We start from the raw sequence: 13,696 nt of genomic DNA, 5'->3' as shown, positions 1-13,696 counted from the left end.
ATTCGTGTCTCTTTAAGAAGTCTGTCTACTTATTCTTTCCTCCGGTTGATACTTTCCTCCTATTCCCCCCTCTTGATAAACCACGGTGGCGAATCGCATCTCTGCATGTCGTGGCAACATATCAGTGTGGATGACCGATCACCACCTCAAGCTGAACCTCACGGCAAGACGGAGCTGCTTCTATCCCTCCCGACCGGGAAGGACTGCCCAGTCCATGATCTCGCCCATCACGGTTGACCAACTCCAGTTGTCGCTCCCTCCTCCAGAGTGCTAAGAACCTTTGGTGATCCTGGACAACACCCCTGTCGTTCTCAACTCACATCAAGGCGGTGACCCGTTCCTGTAGGTTCACTGCTCTACAACATTCGCAGAGTTACGACCCTGCCTCACACAGGAAGCAGCGCAGGTCCTAATCCAGGCACTTGTCATCTCCCGTCTGGATACCTGCAACTCGCTGTTGGCTGGGCTCCCTGCCTGTGCTATTAAACCTACAACTCATCCAGAACGCCGCAGCCCGTCGTGTTCAACTTTCCCAAGTTCTCTCACGTCACCCCGCGCTCGCTCCGCTTCTCTCCACTGGCATTCAGTTGAACTCGCATCCGCTACAAGGACCATGGTGTTGCCTACGGACTGTGAGGGGAACGGGCAACCTCCGTACCTTCAGGCTCTTGATCAGGCCCTACACCCAAACAAGGGCACATGGTTCCATCACCTCTTGGCCTGCTCGCCTCCCTACCTCTGAGGAAGTACAGTTCCCGCTCAGCCCAGTCAAAACTGTTCGCTGCTCTGGCACCCCAATGGTGGAACAAACTCCCTCACGACGCCAGGTCAGCGGAGTCAATCACCACCTTCCGGAGACACCTGAAACCCCACCTCTTTAAGGAATACCTAGGATAGGATAAAGTAATCCTTCTAATCCCCCCCTCCCCCTTAAAAGAGTTAGATGCACTATTGTGAAGTGGCTGTTCCACTGGATATCATAAGGTGAATGCACCAATTTGTAAGTCGCTCTGGATAAGAGCYTCTGCTAAATGACTTAAATGTAAATGTAAATGTAAACCGAACCAGTCTTATCAGCAGGGAGGGTAAGGACTGATGTATCGTATTGTAAATCAAGCAAAGCTTGTTTTTCATCCCTAGGTAAATTATGGAAAGATGTGTACTCATATTTGTTCTTAAGGAACAAACATTATTACCAACATCTTTCATCAAGGATCTCTCTGTACTTTGCTCCGTTCATCTTTCCCTCAACCCTGACTACTCTCCCAGTCCCTGCAGCATGATGCTGGCACAACAATTATTCACCGTAGGGATGGCATTGGCCAGGTGATGAGGCCAGACTCTTCCTAGAGCTGGCTGCTCGGCCAAACTGAATCGGGGTGAAAGGGCCTTGGTCAGGAAGGTGTTCAAGAACCCAATGGTCACTCTGACAGAGCTCCAGAGTTCCTTTGTGGAGATGGGAGAACCTTCCAGAAGGACAACCATCTCTGCAGCACTCTACCAATTACTCCTCAGTAAATGGCACATGACAGCCCGCTTGGAATTTGCCAAAAGATACCTAAAAGACCTTTAGACCATGAGAAACAATATTCTCTGGTCTGATGAACCCAAGATTGAAATCTTTGGCCTGAATGCCAACCATCACGTCTGGAGGAAACCTGGTACGATCGCTACACTGAAGCATGGTGGTGGCAGCATCATGTTGTGGGGATGTTTTTCAAGGACTGGGAGACTAGTCAGGATCGAGGGAAAGATGAATGGAGCAAAGTACAGAGAGATCTTTGATGACAATCTGCTCCAGAGCCCTAGGATCTCGGACTGGGGCGAAGGTTCACCTTCCAAAAGGACAACAACCCTAAGCACACAGCCAAGACAACACAGGAGTGGCTTCTGGACAAGTCTCTGAATTTCCTTGAGTGGCCCAGCCAGAGCCCGGACATGAACCCGATCAAATATCTCTGGAGAGACCTGAAAATAGCTGTGCAGCGACGCTCCCCATCCAACCAGACAGAGCTTGAGAGGATCTGCAGAGAAAAATGGAAGAAACTCCCCAAATACAGGTGTGCCAAGCTTGTTGTGTCATACCCAAGAAGACTCGAGGCTGTAATCGCTGCCACAAGTGCTTCAACAAAGTACTGAGTAAAGGGTCTGAATACTTATGTAAATGTGATTTCAGTTTTTTATTTGTAATATATTTTTAAAATTTCAAAAAACGTTTTTTGCATTGTCGTTGTTGGCTATTGTGTATAGATTGATGAGGGAAAAAACTATTTATCAATTTTAGAATAAAGCTGTAACGTAACAAAATGTGGAAAAAGTCAAGGGGTTTGTATACTTTCCGATTGCACTGTATATGGGCCATTAAACACACACACACACACACACACAGACACACACACACACACGTTGAACACACACGAGGCTGACAGCTTTGTGGACAAACAGGCATGTGCTCACACACACACACACACACACACACCTCTGGACAGCTGGCAGTGATAGCTCAGCAGCAGTCTCCCAGCTCATCATCCCTGTTGATAGCCAGGTCCAAAAAACAGAGCCATCCACTTTACTAATTACCACGGCAATACATAGACATGCTGCCACTTTAGAACAGGTTATATTTATAATGGGACAGGCCATTAAACATGCACTCACGCACACACACACACACACATACAATGTGAACCCATCCCCGGCTGACAGCCTTGTGCACAAACAAACACACGCACGGGTCTCAACAGCTGGCAGTGATAGCTCACACTTTACTTGTATTCTGATAGAATAGCTGAAGAAGAGTCTCCTAGTTCATCTTCCTTAATAGGCTGACACGCACACATGCAGTCTCACACACACAAGCACACCAAGCTGACAGCCTTCATCAGCCAAATGTCCAACAAGCTCTCACAGTCTCACGTCAGAATTAGACGTTAATCCCTCTTTCTTAAACATCACATTTCAAAGTTGTTCCAAATGTAAAATTTTGAAGGGTTTAAGTTAATTTCAGGCATTAATTCCACATTTTTAAGGTTAGGGTTAAGTTTAGGCATTAACTCTGAAAGGTTAAGGTAAGGGTTAAGGTTTGGGATAGGCTTAAAACAAAAAATAAAAAAACAACTTTCTATAGCTGGATTCAAACATGCAATCTTTTGCACCAGAGGCAGCTGCTTACGACCATCCACCATCCCTCTCCACAACACCCTAGCAAAACCGAAACCTACTTGAAGTTAACTGTGCTCACTGTTGCCCCTAGTGGCCGGTTTCCACGTCATCTCGCAACCTCCTCAGACATGGATGGACGTCTAATACTGACTTGTATCACGGGTGATCGAGCTGAAATGTCCCCAATGTCAACCTTCACTAACCAGACAGACTGGCTGACGCCAGGGAGGGAGCATACACCCAGCACCCTCAACACCCACGCACACATATTTTCACTGGAATAAAGACCTCTTCCATTCCTGTCATTATTGAAAGAGATTGTGATATCTCACATCTCAAAATAGGGCTACTTAATGTTAGATCCCTCATTACCAAGGCAGTAATAGTCAATGAACTAATCACTGATTATAATCTTGATGTGATTGGCCTGACTGAAACATGGCTTAAGTCTGATGAATTTACTGTGTTAAACGAGGCCTCTCCTTCTGGTTACACTAGTGACCATATCCCCCGCACATCCTGTAAAGGCGGAGGTGTTGCTAACATTTACGATAGCAATTTCAATATACAAAAAAAAATATTGCATTTTTGTCTTTTGAGCATCTAGTCATGAAATCTACGCAGCCTACTCAATCACTTTTTATAGCTACTGTTTACAGGCCTCCTGGGCCATATACAGCGTTCTTCACTGAGTTCCCTGATTTCCTATCGGACCTTGTAGTCATTGCAGATAATATTCACATTTTTGGTGACTTTAATATTCACAAGTCCACAGACCCACTCCAAAAGGCTCTCGGAGCCATCATCGACTCAATGGGTTTTGTCCAACATGTCAACGGACCTACTCAAAGTCATACTCTGGACCTAGTTCTGTGGATCTTAATGTTCTTTCTCATAACCCTGGACTATCGGACCACCAATTTATTACGTTTGCAATCGTAACAAATAATCTGCTTAGACCCTAACCAAGGATCATCAAAAGCCGTGCTATAAATTCTCGGACAACCCAAAGAGTCCTAGATACCCTTCCAGACTTCCTCCACCTACCCAAGGATGTCGTAGTACAAAAATTGGTTAACCATCTAACTGAGGAACTAAATTTAACCTTGCGTAATATCCTAGATGCAGTTGCACCCCTAAAAACAAAAAACATTTGTCATAAGAAACTAGCTCCCTGGTATACAGAAAATACCAGAGTCCCTGAAGCAAGTTTCCAGAAAATTGTAATGGAAATGGCGCTCCACCAAACTGGAAGTCTTTCGACTAGCTTGGAAAGACAGTACCGTACAATATCGAAGAGCCCTCACTGCTGCTCGATCATCCTATTTTTCCAACTTAATAATTGAGGAGGATAAGAACAATCCCAAAAATGTTTTGATACTGTCGCAAAGCTAACTAAAAACCAAGAGAGGATAGGATGAACTTCTTTGAAGAAAAGATCATGATCATTAGAAAGCAAATTACGAACTCCTCTTTCAATCTGCATATTTCTCCAAAGCTCCGTTGTCCTGAGTCTGCACAACACTGCCAGGACCTAGGATCAAGGGACACATTCATGAAAATAGTAATGTCCTATAAACCTTCAAGCTGCATACTGGACCCTATTCCAGCTCAGCTACTGAAAGAGCTGCTTCCTGTGCTTGGCCCTACTATGTTGAACATAGTAAACGGCTCCCTATCCACCGGAGGTCTACCAATCTCACTAAAAGTGGCAGAAATAAAGCCTCTCTTGAAAAAGCCAAACCTTCACCCAGAAAATATAAAAAACTATCGGCCTATATCGAATCTCCCATTCCTCTCAACATTTTTAGAAAAGATTTTGCACAGCAACTCACTGCCTTCCTGAAGACAGACAATGTATACGAAACGCTTCGGTCTGGTTTTAGACACCATAATAGCACTGAGACTGCACTCGTGAAGGTGGTAAATGACCTTTTAATGGCGTCAAACCAAGGCTCTGCATCTGTCCTCGTGCTCCTAGACCTTAGTGCTGCTTTTGACACCATCGATCACCACGTTCGTTTGGAGAGACTGGATACCCAAATTGGTCTACACTGACAAGTTCTGGCCTGGTATAGATATTATCTGTCAGAAAGATATCAGTTTGTCTCTGTGGATGGTTTGTCTTCTGACAAATCAACTGTACGATTCGGTGTTCCTCAAGGCTTCGTTTTAGGACCACTATTGTTTTTACTATATGTCTTACTTCTTGGTGATGTCATTCGGAAACATAATGTTAACTTTCACTGCTATGCAGACGATACACAGCTATACATTTCGATGAAACATGGTAAAGCCCCAAAATTGCCTTCCCTGTGTTTCAGACATAAGGAAGTGGATGGCGGAAATGTTTTTACTTTTAAACTCAGAAAAAACAGAGATGCTAGTTCTAGGTCCCAAGAAACAAAGAGATCTTCTGCAGGATCTGATAATTAATCTTGACGGTTGTAATCGTCCCAAATAAAGCTGTGAAGGACCTTGGAGTTACTCTGGACCATAATCTCTCTTTTGACGAACATATCAAGACAATAGACTATTTCAATAGCTTTTTTCCATCTTCGTAACATTGCAAAATCAGAAACGTTCTGTCCAAAAATGATGCAGAAAATAAGTTAATCCATGCTTTTGTCACTTCTAGATTAGACTACTGCAATGCTCTACTCAGAGCAAAACACATGAATGTATTATACAACTCAAACCATAATTTGAAAACTGATGTAATTAGTAGCAATTCGACTCATCATCACTACAAATGAGATGCCAGTCTGCTGCATAGGATACAGGGTTTCACCGTTTAAAAAAAAAAGATAATAGACAAACATGTTGAAAAATTCTCAAAGATGACATCCTTGTATCATCTGCATCTGCCTGGGCCTCTCCAGTTGTTGTCGTGCCAAAGTTAGATGGAACACAACGGTTTCGCTCCGGTTACAGGGGTGTCAACTCCAAAATCTTGAACAATGCCTACTGGTGCATGAGATACTAGAGTCGCTACACAGTGCCTTTTGCTTCATCTCCCTAGACTTAAGTCTGGATATTGGCATGTGGCCATGTCGGCTGAAAGCAAGGAGAAGACTGCTGTGATCACCCCTAGTGGTCTATATCAGTTTCGGTCAATGCCGTTTGGTCTGAGAAATGATGGTGCTGGGCGAGTTGAAAGGTCAAACATGCTTTGTGTACCATCGATGACATCATCATTTCCCCCTCCAGTCTGGAAAAACATCTGGAGGATCTCAGGGCTTTGTGTGCCAAGTTGCAGGCAGCCAACTTAACACTAAACTTAGACGTGCAATTTCATTCAGTCCCAACTTAAATTATTGGGTCATGTCGTGTCAGGAGAAGGTGTACAAATCGATCCAAAGAAGGCTACTGCCGAGGTCGTCTATGCTCCTCCCAATGACCTAAAGGCACTGAAGTACTTCATGCCTAACTTTGACGATATTGTAGCTCCCCTTAATAACCACCTAAAAAAGAAAGTTGGTTTGGGAGTGGACTCCAGAATTTCAACAYGCCATGGACAAGTTGAAAGCAAGCCCTACTGAGCCCTCCAGTCTTGGCTCAACCGACTCTTCTCTCTCCTCCCAGGTGCCACTGATGCCAGTTACATTGGGCTAGACGCTGTCCTTGTCCAGGTCCATCAAGAATCATCGCTTTTGCCTCCAGACAATGACGGATTGGCCATCTGTAGCACCGGGAGTTTTCCCGGTGGGCCGCTTGACAATTGGGTCCGGTGCAACGCAAAATATAAAAACCACAGCCCCCGCTTAAATAAAAATAACCAAGTGCTTTGTGTCAAACTGGCCCAMGCGAGTGGGTTAACGGGCCCACTGCGGTTGGGCATTACATCTGTCAGGCTCTCTCTCCCATCCAATTACTTTTGGTCCAGTCCACTCTAACTTTACCTGGGCCCCGCCCCTTTCCCATCTCTGTTAAGTGGTGACATTTGGATAAATAGTGGAGTTGAGCAAGATGGACAAACAAAAAGAGAAAAAACATGAAGTTGGTGCTGAAAAGCAGAGAGAGAAGAGGTTGAAATCCCTTGAGGCTGATGCAGTCAAATGTTTTAAAATAACAAATTATTCATTTGGCGCCGTTACCAGTCAATCATATCAGCCTAGTAAGCCTGAAGGCACTGGCAGCAYAGAGGAGAGAGAGCAGAGAGAGCAGCCCATTGAGCCCAGCGATACCAGTTCAACTGTTAGTCAAGGTTTTGCAGCTGAAGCTGTTAGACAGAAGACAATATGAATAAGATAAGCAATGTTTGGGTCTGGATAGCTGGCTATTTAGCTATATCAGGTGCCTTTTGTTGAAACAAGCGCTTGTCAACTTTTTGTGAACCGACCAATCACAGCCTGGATGGGGCAGGACATTAAAAAAAGGTTGACGTGCTACAGCAAACTCATTGTTATCCATGAATGGTTATGATTAATGACAAGTTAGTACTTAACATTAAGAAATTAGAGACTACCCACCAATGTAGACCATTTTACTTGCACAAGGATTTAATGACGGAACAAAACCTACAAAAATTACAAATGTTGGTTGTTTATTCCTTAAACTGCTGTATTGTCCAATTAGAATGAATATTATACTAGTGGTATATAGTGTACTATTGTTTGAAATTATATGAATATACTAACATTATATAATTCATATATTAATATTATACTAACATTATACTATTATATTAACATTGTACTTTTTATTTAATGTTATAATATTATACTAATTTATACTAATTACGCATCCAGGTTGAGGATCTGCAGTGAACAGACATAGATTGAGCCAGAGCCACCCCAATGTTTTATTATTTTAAGAGGCCCAAGTCATGGGACCTGAATATGTTATTTAGTTTCCACCCCCAACAAAAGTGTGAAAAGTCTGTGGTGCAGAAGGTTTTCTTTTGTAAAGATGGGACCGACACGAAGTGGCTGTCATACAGCGAAGAGAACCATGCTTTATTCTGCTTCATTTGGATGGCATTTGCAAAGCCCACAGAGAGCAGCCCTTTCATGAATGGAATGGCAGACTGGAAGCATATCCATCAGAGAGTGGGAGAGCATGAGAAGAGCATTATGCATAGAGGTTATGCTGAGGCCTACTTTCTAAGGTCCTCCAAAGGTAACATTGAGAGCTTGTTCATCGGCAGTCAGATGTCTGCTCATGGAGAGCAGGTGCGCAGAAGAAGGCAAGTGCTAGAGCGCATTATAGACGTTGTTAAAGTCATAGGCAAGAGGGGTCTGAGCTACAGAGGCATGCAGTCTGAAGCAGCTTATACACTAGATGACAGTAGCATTGACCATGGCAACTTTTGAGAGATGATCATTCTACTGGGAAAGTACATTTACATTTACATTTAAGTCATTTAGCAGACGCTCTTATCCAGAGCGACTTACAAATTGGTGCATTCACCTTATGACATCCAGTGGAACAGCCACTTTACAATAGTGCATCTAAATTTTTAAGGGGGGGGGGGTGAGAAGGATTACTTTATCCTATCCTAGGTATTCCTAAAGAGGTGGGGTTTCAGGTGTCTCCGGAAGGTGGTGATTGACTCCGCTGTCTGGCGTCGTGAGGGAGTTTGTTCCACATTGGGGGGCCAGAGCAGCGAACAGTTGTGACTGGGCTTGAGCGGGAATGTACTTCCTCAGTGGTAGGAGGCGAGCAGGCCAGAGTGGATGAACGCAGTGCCCTTGTTGGGGTAGGGCCTGAACAGAGCCTGAAGGTACGGAGGTGGCGTTTCCCTCACAGGCTCCGTAGGCAAGCACCATGGGTCTTGTAGCGGATGCGAGCTTCAAACTGGAAGCCCAGTGGAGAGAGCGGAGGAGTGGGGTGACGTGAGAGAACTTGGGGAGGTTGAACACCAACGGGCTGCGGCGTTCTGGATGAGTTGTGGGGTTAAATGGCACAGGCAGGGAGCCCAGCCAACAGCCGAGTTTGCAGTATTCCAGACGGGAGATGACAAGTGCCTGGATTAGGACCTGCGCCGCTTCCTGTGTGAGCAGGGTCGTACTCTGCGGATGGTGTAGAGCCATGAACCTACAGGAACGGGCCACGCCTTGATGTTAGTGAGAATGAAAGGGTGTTGTCCAGGATCACGCCAAGGTTCTTAGCGCTCTGGAGGGAGACACAATGGAGTTTTCAACCGTGATGGCGAGATCATGGAACGGGCAGTCCTTCCCCGGGGAGAGAGCAGCTCCGTCATGCCGAGGTTTCAGCTTGAGGTGGTGATCGTCATCCAACACTGATATGTCTGCCAGACAATGCAGAGATGCGATTCGCCCCTGCATCAGAAGGGGAAAGAAGGAAAGTTAAATTGCTGTTCGTCTGCATAGCAATGAAGGAGAGACAATGGAGTTATGACAGAGCAGTGACTTGGTGTATAGCGAGAATAGGAGAGGGCCTAGAACAGAGCCTGGGGGACACCAGTGGTGAGAGCACGTGGTGAGGAGACAGATTCTCGCACGACCACCTGGTAGGAGCGACCTGTCAGGTAGGAGCAGTCCAAGCGTGGGCCGCGCCGGAGAATGCCCAACTCGGAGAGGGTGAGAGGAGGATCCTGATGGTTCATCAGGATCGAAGGCGCCGATAGGTCTAGAAGGATGAGAGCAAGGAAGAGAAGTTTAGCTTTAGCAGTGCGAGCGCTCCGTGAATACAGAGAAGAGCAGTCTCAGTTGAATGACTAGTCTTGAAACCTGATGATTTGGATCAAGAAGGTCATTCTGAGAGAGATAGCGGGAGAGCTGGCAAGGACGGCATGTTCAAGATTTTTGGAGAGAAAAAAGAAAGGGATACTGTCTGTAGTTGTTGACATGCAGGGATCGGTGTAAGGTTTTTTCAAAGGGGTGCAACTTCCTCTCTGTTAAGACGGAAAGGGACGTACCAGCGGTCAGGGATGAGTTTGATGAGCGAGGTGAGGTAAGGGAGAAGTCTCCGGAAATGGTTGGAGAAGAGAGGAGGGGATAGGGTCAAGCGGGCAGGTTGTTGGGCGGCGCCGTCACAAGACGCGAGATTTCATCTGGAGAGAGAGGGGAGAAAGAGGTAGAGCACAGGGTAGGGGGCAGTGTGAGCAGAACCAGCGGTGTCGTTTGACTTAGCAAACGAGGAGGATGTCGTCGACTTCTTTTCAAAATGGTTGACGAAGTCATCTGCAGAGAGGAGGGGAGGGAGGGGGAGGAGGATGTCAGAGGGAGGAGAAGGTGGCAAAGAGCTTCCTAGGGTTAGAGGCAGATGCTTGGAATTTAGAGTGGTAGAAAGTGGCTTTAGCAGCAGAGACAGAAGAGGAAAATGTAGAGAGGAGGGAGTGAAAGGATGCCAGGTCCGCAGGGAGGCGAGTTTTCCTCCATTTCCGCTCGGCTGCCCGGAGCCCTGTTCCGGGCAGCCGTAATACACAGTACGACCTGTGTATTAAAGAGCATATCACTGCCTGCATAGAGAAAAACCGAAAATGCTTGAGTCTGGGTCAAGAGGGGGCAGAGGCTCTTTAATCACTCTATTATCAAAGACTACCATCGATAACGTCATTACCACCATCCAACACACAATGCAGGCCACCGTAGCAAGTGAAATCCAGGAAGCTGGTATGTTTTCAGTCCAGATTGACACTACGCAGGACATTACAACACAAGGTCAATGCTCTGTCACAGTCAGATATGTGACGAACGTCATCCATGAGAAACTTGTGGCTGTGGTGAAATGCGAGGCGTCCACTGGACAATACTTTGTCCAGGAACTGAGTGAAGTACTGGAAAACATTAAGCTTGACATCAGCAAGTGCATTGGCAATTCGAATGATGGAGCCTGCGGTATGCAAGGCCAGTATAAAGGCTTCTCTCTGCAAAGTRCACCACTCAAATGCACACATTTTGAACCTTGTTTTGACAGACACAACAGAGAGTGCCTTGGCAAGTGGGTCACTTTTTTCTCTCATTAACAACATAGATGTGTTCTTCTGTGAATCCAACCAGAGGATGAACATTTGGGAGAAGGAGAACAAGGACCCAAGACACAGACGTCTTGTTCCAATTGGAGAGACACGCTGGTGGGCTAAAGACAGAAATCCAGATGAGGGTCTGTATGGTGGTGTCCTTCTCACGCTTTCAACCATACACGATCAGAAAAACATCAACACTACTGCACAGGTCAAGGCACAAGGATACATTGAGGGGTTGCTGAAGTATGAAACAATACTTACAGCTCAGATATTCCTTAGTATATTTCAGGTCACCTCACCAGTCTCAAAATGTCTTCAAACAAGTGGAATTGACATTCTGTCTGCACATCGTATTGTTGTATCTACAGAGGAGCAGCTGAAAGGAACGGCAGGAGATTTTGAAAAAGTCAAGGCAGCTGCAGACACATTTGTTCAGTGGGCCAACAGGAAGTTGCAGGAAAGGGATGAGGAAACAGAGCCGGAGTTAGAGACGTCTCTTGGTGTCCATAATCAAAAATTCTGGATACAGTTATAGATAGCATCCATCGGCGATTTCTGAGTATTGGCACTTTATATACCGACATGGCTCTTCTGGACCCTAAAAAGTTTAGTCAGCTAACATCCAGTGCCAGTCGCCTTCCACAGACAGCCAGTTGCCTTCCCTTCAAGAACTAAGCAAATGTTTGATCAAATTTGACAGCAGAGGAACGGTGGACAATTTACAGAGTGAGCTCATGAGTCTTGGCAGAACAGTGGACTAGGTTAAAACAATCGGGATTTGAAGAATACACAACCAGGACTATGGAGGATCATGGACCTGAAGGAAATTAAGACGAAGGTGGAGATGGTGAACAAGAGCTGTTCATCTAGCAAGGGCTGTCCAGTGTGTTGCTACAAGCTCACTCCCTGAGATCACAACAGTCCAATCCACTGATGACATCTTGAATTAGGGAAAGAAGCCAACTCAACTCCCCGCCCCAATCACATCGGTTTTGAGGTGCAACAACGAGTGTTCTATTGTCACATTCCTACCAAAGACGATGGCTACAAATTCCAGCTCGTTGTCCCCGAGTGATTTCTTTTGGCCCCCCAAAGTTTTTAGGATTTTAGTTTTTGGTCAAAAAAGACTGAAAGCACCAGGAATTCAGCATAAAACAAGTTTAATTTATGAAATCTGTTTGCAAGTATTCCCAAAAATAAACAAAGATATGTGATTGTGTCTGAATGTAATCAAAGTATGGAATAAATAAAAAAAATCAAATGCAATCTAGATTTGGGCTTTGTTGTGGTTTATTTGCATTGTACAAATTATTATAATTATGTTCAGACCGTCCACTCCGACAAAGATCGTCCCATGACTAAATCTAGTTGCCTACCCCTGCTCTAGGTGAACATCTTGGCAGGATGAAAACATTGCTGAAGATCTGGACGTTGCCTGGTGGCCAACAGTGTGAAAATATGTATAGACACAGGTAAAGCAGTGTCAAATGTGCCAGCGATACAAAAATCCTACCCAGAAACCATGTAGARTCCTACATTCCACAGAAGTAACAGATGGTTGGAGTCGACTTCATAGGAGCACTCACAAAGAGCAAAAGGACACTGTTTCCTCATTGTAGTCATGGAATATTACATAGTGGGTAGAGCTGTTCCCTTTACGGCACATCAAACCCCAAGTGTGTAAAGTGTTTAAGGATAAAATATTCCACAGATTTTGGGTGCCCCAGTTCCTGGTGTCTGACAGAGGATCCCAATTCACAAGCAAACTGATGGCTTTGATGTGTGGGGCACGGGGAGTCACCCAAAAGATGACAACGAGTTACCACCCAAAAACCAACATGACGGAAAAAGTTAACAGGACTCTCAAGTCGATGATGGCCTCCTACGTCAGCCACCATCACAGAGATTGGGATGTCTGGCTATCAGAGTTCTGGTATGCCTTCAACACGGCTACCCATGAGAGCACTGGAGTAAACCCAGACAAGCTGGCACTCTGAAGAAATCTTATAGGCCCACTTGAGAGACTTATTGCACACTCACCATCACCACAACATCCTGCATACAACACAACTGAAAGACGACAACGACTTGCAGATTAGGTAAGGAATAGAGAAAGTGCAGCTCACTCCAGACAAACCAGGTAATACAGTGCTTGTAGAAAATGTGCAGTTTTCAGAGGGAGACCTGGTCGGGTTTAGAGCGCATCACCAGTCCAAAGTTTCAGATCACTTTTCAACCAAACTTGCACCAAGATGGTCAAGGTCAGCTTTTGTATTGAAAAGGTCACCCCATCTGCTTCAATTACAGGTGGGGTGAGCAAACCCAGAGGGTTGATACTGTAAATGTGGTAGACCTGAAGCCTTACTATTACAATAGTAATAATAATATGCATATTGTATGATCTAGAAAAGTGTACGAGGCCGTTTCATTTGGGCAKAAWWWWWTTCCAAAGTGAAAACAGCGCCCCCATATTGACAAGAAGTTAAGTGTTCTTTGTTGAATTAAAATATGTATTCCACTCCTTTAAACGGCCGTGACAGAGAGACGGAATCTAAAACAAAAATCCAGAAAATCACATTGTATGATTTTTAAGTAATTAAT

Source organism: Salvelinus sp. IW2-2015, linkage group LG25 (genome assembly GCF_002910315.2).
Source record: "Salvelinus sp. IW2-2015 linkage group LG25, ASM291031v2, whole genome shotgun sequence".
Lineage (NCBI taxonomy): Eukaryota > Metazoa > Chordata > Actinopteri > Salmoniformes > Salmonidae > Salvelinus > Salvelinus sp. IW2-2015.
This window is presented reverse-complemented; position numbering follows the sequence as displayed.